Source organism: Dipteris shenzhenensis, chromosome 16, assembly GCF_047967505.1.
Source record: "Dipteris shenzhenensis isolate YYH24624 ecotype China chromosome 16, Dip_SZ_1.0, whole genome shotgun sequence".
In the NCBI taxonomy this organism is placed as follows: domain Eukaryota; kingdom Viridiplantae; phylum Streptophyta; class Polypodiopsida; order Gleicheniales; family Dipteridaceae; genus Dipteris; species Dipteris shenzhenensis.
Window position 1 is genome coordinate 27,566,389 of NC_141611.1, and position 6,000 is coordinate 27,572,388.

Genomic DNA, 6,000 nt, shown 5'->3' on the forward strand with positions numbered 1-6,000 from the left:
AGTACCCTGTCACTAATCTCCTGCTGTCCATGTCTCCTGCCCAATTCGAGTCACAGAATCTGGTCAAGATGTTGCCCTTGGTATAGGTGATGCCATAATCAAGTGTGCCTTTGACGTACTTCAACACCCGCATGCTTGCCCTCCAATGGTTCTCTCGAGGTTTATTAGAAAACCTGCGCTTAGTACACCATTCGCAAAACTGATGTCCGGCCATGTGTTGCACAGGTAAATCAAGCTGCCCACAAGCCTTCTGTACTTCACTTCGTCCACCAGTGGTGATGAATCCTTGTTTGAGAGCTTCGCATCAACCTCCATAGGGGTACCAACTGTCTTGCACTTAGCCATGCCAAATGCCTTCTCTCCAGCATACTTCAGCCATGAAATGAAGATCTCTTTTGGCTCCTGCCAAGCTTCAATCCCCAAACATAAATGCATCAGTCTAAGGTCTGTCATTTCAAACTCTCTTCCTAGCAAATGCTTCGTCTACGAGATCTTCTCTTCATGGTTTCCTATTATGACAAGGTCATCCACATAAAGGACCACGATCATACAGTTGCCTCCTTCTCTGAAGATATACAAATTTGCATCAGATGGGCTCCTCCTGAACCTATTTTGCAGAAAGTAGGCATCAATTCACTGGTACCACGCTCGTGGGGCCTATTTTGTTGAGATATCGAGCTCCACGCGAGATATGCCAGGGTGACCGTTGTGTACTTATGTCACCGACTTGTTAGCTAGAGATGCAGTTGGTACACCGCCCACGAATAATAGCTGGATGATAGCTATCCTTATCTACACTAGTTCGTGGCTCAGTTAGTATGCCACCTTAGTTAGTTGAGTTTGGTTTTGAGACCCACATATAGGGTTCTTCTATTTCTTTGTACTTGAGTTCTTTTGGCTTTCACAACTAAGAAGAGGAAAACAGTTTTCAGCCTCCACCTTTGTGTGTATTCCCCCATTGTGCATGTGAGAAAGCCGCAAGTGAGACTCCTTCTCTCTCTCCCACAATCTTCACATGGTATCAGAGCCTTGTTCGTGGTAAGGAGCTCAAGAAAGCAAGCCAAGTTCGTGGTGTCCCAGTAAGAGGACCAGTGTTGCTTTCCTATTTCGAGTTTGGGAGCAAATCTCTGCAGGTAGCACAGCCAGAAGTGCAGGAGTGCACTGTTTCAGATTGAGATGCCCTTCGCGGTGTGGCGATAGCGCACTGTTTCTGATTTGAGGCCGTTTCGGGGCCCGTTTTGAAGGCGGAAGTTCTTCGCAGGCACTCAGAAAAAGGCCCTGTTTTTGGCTATGCGACCATTGCGTGGCTAGTCGGTGGAAAGGTGCCGCAGAAATTGCATCGTATGCCTATGTGCAGAGATATTGGGAGTTGCAGATTCATGCCTGTTGCTTGTTGATGCAAAATCGTCACTAGGAAGTGACTGTGTGGTGAAATACCACTTTCGTCAGTTTTGCAGATCTGCCCGTGTGAGGCAAAAGCTGTGTTTTTTTTTGCAGTGACAGAATATTTTGCAGTGTTCTGTAATGGCATCTGATTCTCTTTCACAGATTGTCACTGAAAAGCTTGACAAGAACAACTTCCAGGCATGGAAGTTTAGAATGATGAATTTCTTGATGGGAAAAGGCTATTGGGAATTCATTACAGGAAATGAAGAAGAACCTGTTCTTCCTAATGTTCCCACTCAACAGGAAATGCAGGCATTCAAAGGATGGCATGAGAGAGCCAGGAAAGTTATGTACTGGCTGTCTATCAGCATTTCGGACTCCATGATTGTGCATATTCAGGATGCAAATACGCCAAAGGTGGCATGGGATACTTTGGCAAAAATGTACAGCACAAATACGCAAGCCAGGAAAATGCAACTCAAACAGGAGTTGCACAATGTGCAGAGAGAAAATTTGAGCATAAATGACTACCACATGAAAGTGAAGAAAATTGCAGATGCACTTGCTTCCATTGGGTCGCCAGTGGATGATGATGATTTGGTTTCTGTGACCTTGAATGGTCTAGGAAAGGATTATGAACAGTTCCGGACATCCATTGCCGTCCGTGAAAAATTTCTTGATTTTGAGGAGCTGATTGCTCTTCTAATTTCTGAAGAGCAGAGAAATGGGGGTGCATCTTCTTCAGCAGGAACTTCAAAAGAAACTGTCTTCTACTCAAATGCTGGCAGAGGTAGAGGCAGAGGTAGAGGAGGCCGATCTGCAGGCCGTGGTAGAAATCAGAATATGCAGCAAACGCAAGAAAACCAGTCCTATGCAGGAGGATGTGGTAACTCTAGAGGCAGGGGGAGCCAAAGAGGTCATGGTGGATGGCAGAGAAGCCAAAATGCAAATAGCAATGTTGAATGCTACTATTGTGGCAAAATGTGTCATATGGCTAAGGACTGCTACAAAAAGCAAAATGACATTATGAATGGAAAATTGCAGCAAGGCAATTATGCATCTTCTAGCAGGCAGGGTGATGACAGAAATGAGCATCTATTTATGGTGCAGCATATGACCAATTCTATGACAAGTGCAGAAGAACAAAATGATGTGTGGTATGTTGACTCAGGTACGTCAAACCACATGACAGGTCATGCAGAATGGATGCAAGATGCAAGGAAGATGGAAAAGCTAGGATTTGTGGAGACTGGTGATGATACTGCACATCCTATTGTGCAGATTGGCAAAATTCCTTTGTCTATGCAGGATGGGAAAAAGAAATACTTGTCTGATGTATTTCATGTCCCGAACATCACCAAGAACCTGGTTTCTGTTGGTCAGATGGTTGAGCAGGGCTTGCAGGTCAGATTTAATCCTCATGGATGCTTTGTTGAGGATATGAAAAATAATGGTCGCTTGATACCAAAAGGAAAGAAGAAGGGCAGGATGTTTACATTCGATGCAGACATGCTTGAATTGAGTGTAGCAATGTTTGCACATGAGACCGGTGTAGTTGCAGATATTGATATCTGGCACAAACGCATTGGTCATGTTAATATACAGCGACTTAAATCAATGCAAGCCCAAAATATTGTTGCAGGATTGCCTAAATTCAACGTTGCAGAAATGCACAAGGTTTGTGAAGCCTGTCAATTTGGGAAACAGGCAAGGAAACCTTTTCCTAGGCATGTTCAAGAGAGTAAAAAACCATTGGAATTAATCCACTCTAATGTGTGGACTACAAAAGCTGCATCTATTGGAGGCTGTCACTATTTTGTCACATTTATTGATGATTTCAGCAGAAAACTGTGGGTGTATTTTATGAAAAAGAAAAGTGAAGTGTTTGGACACTTCAAAGCTTTCAAAGCTATGGTTGAAAAAGAAACAGGCCTGCAAATAAAATGCCTAAGGTCAGACGAAGGGGGATTGTACCTCTCAAATGAGTTTGCAAGGTTCTTGCAGGAGCATGGTATAAAGCAGCAATATTCATGCAGTCATACCCCACAGCAAAATGGAATTGCAGAAAGAAAAAACAGGCATATTGGAGAGGTATCTCGGGCTATGCTAAATGAAAAAGATCTACCAGATTATTATTGGGCTGAAGCAGTTGCTACAGCAGTCTATATAATGAACAGGACTCCCACTGCAACAATACATGGCATGACACCAGAGGAGATGTATACTGGTAGGAAACCAGATATTAATCATTTGAAGATTTTTGGTTGCATTGCCTATGTCCATGTGCCAGATGAGCTGAGGTCCAAGTTGGATCCAAAAGCTGAGAAGTGCATCTTTGTTGGCTATTCTCTGCAGCAGAAAGGGTATAGATGCTATAACCCTTCTACACGTAAGTTCACAATGAGCAGAGATGTTGTTTTTGATGAGATGAGTAGCTGGTATAAACCAGTAAATGTGATGATTGATGTAGATGCACAAAATGGTAATGCTGCACAGAATGCACAGCAGCAATCACAAAATATCAGTGGACCTGGAGTGTCCTCTACCAGTGGTTCACATACTTCGCCATGGATAGACAGATTGAGATCAGGAGAATCCCCTCAAAGCAATGCAGAGAGTGGTACGCAGGTATCACGAAAAGGGAAAGAGAAGGTACATCAGCCCATGTATGATGTGAATGCAGGTCACTCTTGTGTGGATGGTGAATCCAGTGGCTCAGAACAGAGCATTGATGATGAGTTGGGTATTCCTTCTGTTGTTACACCTAGAGTAAGGAAGACCAGGGATGTTTTGAGAGCACCTGGAAGTGAGCCTATTTTGCGCAGGTCTACCAGGGTTAGGTATCCTGTGGATAGGCTGAAATATGATGGATTTACAGCCATTCACTATGCCTATATGGTCAAAGTGATACAGGAACCAGAACCCACTTCTTTTGAGCAAGCCATGGGAAATGAAAAATGGGAGAAAGCCATGGATGAAGAAATTGCAGGTTGAAGAAAGCCTTGTATGGCTTGAAGCAAGCACCTAGAGCATGGTCTAACAAGATAGGACAGTATCTTGTCACTATTGGCTTTCAGATTTCCAAGGCAGATTTCTCACTCTATGTGAGAAAAACAGAAAAAGGGATTATGCTGCTGGTCATTTATATTGATGATTTGATCATCACAGGTGATAGTGATGAAGATATCCTTCATGTGAAAATGCTATTGAGGTAGAAGTTTGAGATGAAGGATTTGGGAGAGCTGCGTTATTTCTTGGGCATTGAGGTGATTAGATCACCAAGTGGGATACAGCTCTTGCAGAGGCAGTATGGATTGGACATGCTGTCCAAATGTGGGATGACAGGCTGTAAGCCTATTTCAGTTCCTTTGGAGCAGAATGTGAAGCTGAGCACAGATGCAGGTGAGCTTCTGGAAGACCCTACTATGTATAGACGCATAGTAGGAAGTTTGATTTACATGACTATTACCAGGCCAGATTTGAGCTATGCTGTTGGGTTGGTAAGTCAGTTTATGCAGGCTCCAAGGAAAACCGCATTTGGATGCGGCTAGACGCATACTCAGGTATGTGAAGTCCACATTGCAGTATGGACTATTTTATGAGGCTGGGGTTCAGATACAGTTGCATGGATACACTGATGCTGATTGGGCTGGTAGCATTTCAGATAGACGATCTACCAGTGGATATGTGTTCTCTTTTGGTAGTGCTGCAGTCACTTGGAGCAGCAAGAAACAGCCTATAGTTGCTTTGTCGAGCACAGAGGCTGAGTACAGGGGTGCAGCAATGGCTGCATGTGAGGTAGCTTGGTTGCATAAGCTACTCTATGATATGCATCAGTCTACAGACGGGCCGGTTGTCATTTATTGTGACAACATGAGTAGTATACATTTGGCAAAGAACCCAGTCTTTCATGCCAGAACAAAGCACATTGAGGTGCATTATCACTATGTGCGGGAGAAGGTTTTACTAGGTCTTATTGATCTAGTTTATGTCAGCACAGAGGATCAGGTAGCTGACATATTCACGAAAGCATTGGGCACAGAGAAACTGCGCAAGTTCAGAGACCTGCTTGGTGTGCAGGATTTGGGATTGAGCTCGAGGGGGAGTGTTGAGATATCGAGCTCCACACGAGATATGCCAGGGTGACCGTTGTGTACTTATGTCACCGACTTGTTAGCTGGAGATGCGGTTGGTACACCGCCCACGACGAATAATAGCTGGATGACAGCTATCCTTATCTACACTAGTTCGTGGCTCAGTTAGTATGCCACCTTAGTTAGTTGAGTTTGGTTTTGAGACCCACATATAGGGTTCTTCTATTTCTTTGTACTTGAGTTCTTTTGGCTTTCACAACTAAGAAGAGGAAAACAGTTTTCAGCCTCCACCTTTGTGTGTATTCCCCCATTGTGCATGTGAGAAAGCCGCAAGTGAGACTCCTTCCCTCTCTCCCACAATCTTCACATATTTCAGCCCATAAAGTGCCTTCTTCAGTTTGCAAACTTTACTTCTGAACCGGGGATCTCAAAACCTAGTGGTTGTTCCATGTATACCTCCTCCTTGAGATCTCCATTCAGAAAGGCGGATTTCACATCCATCTGAAACATGGGCCAACTT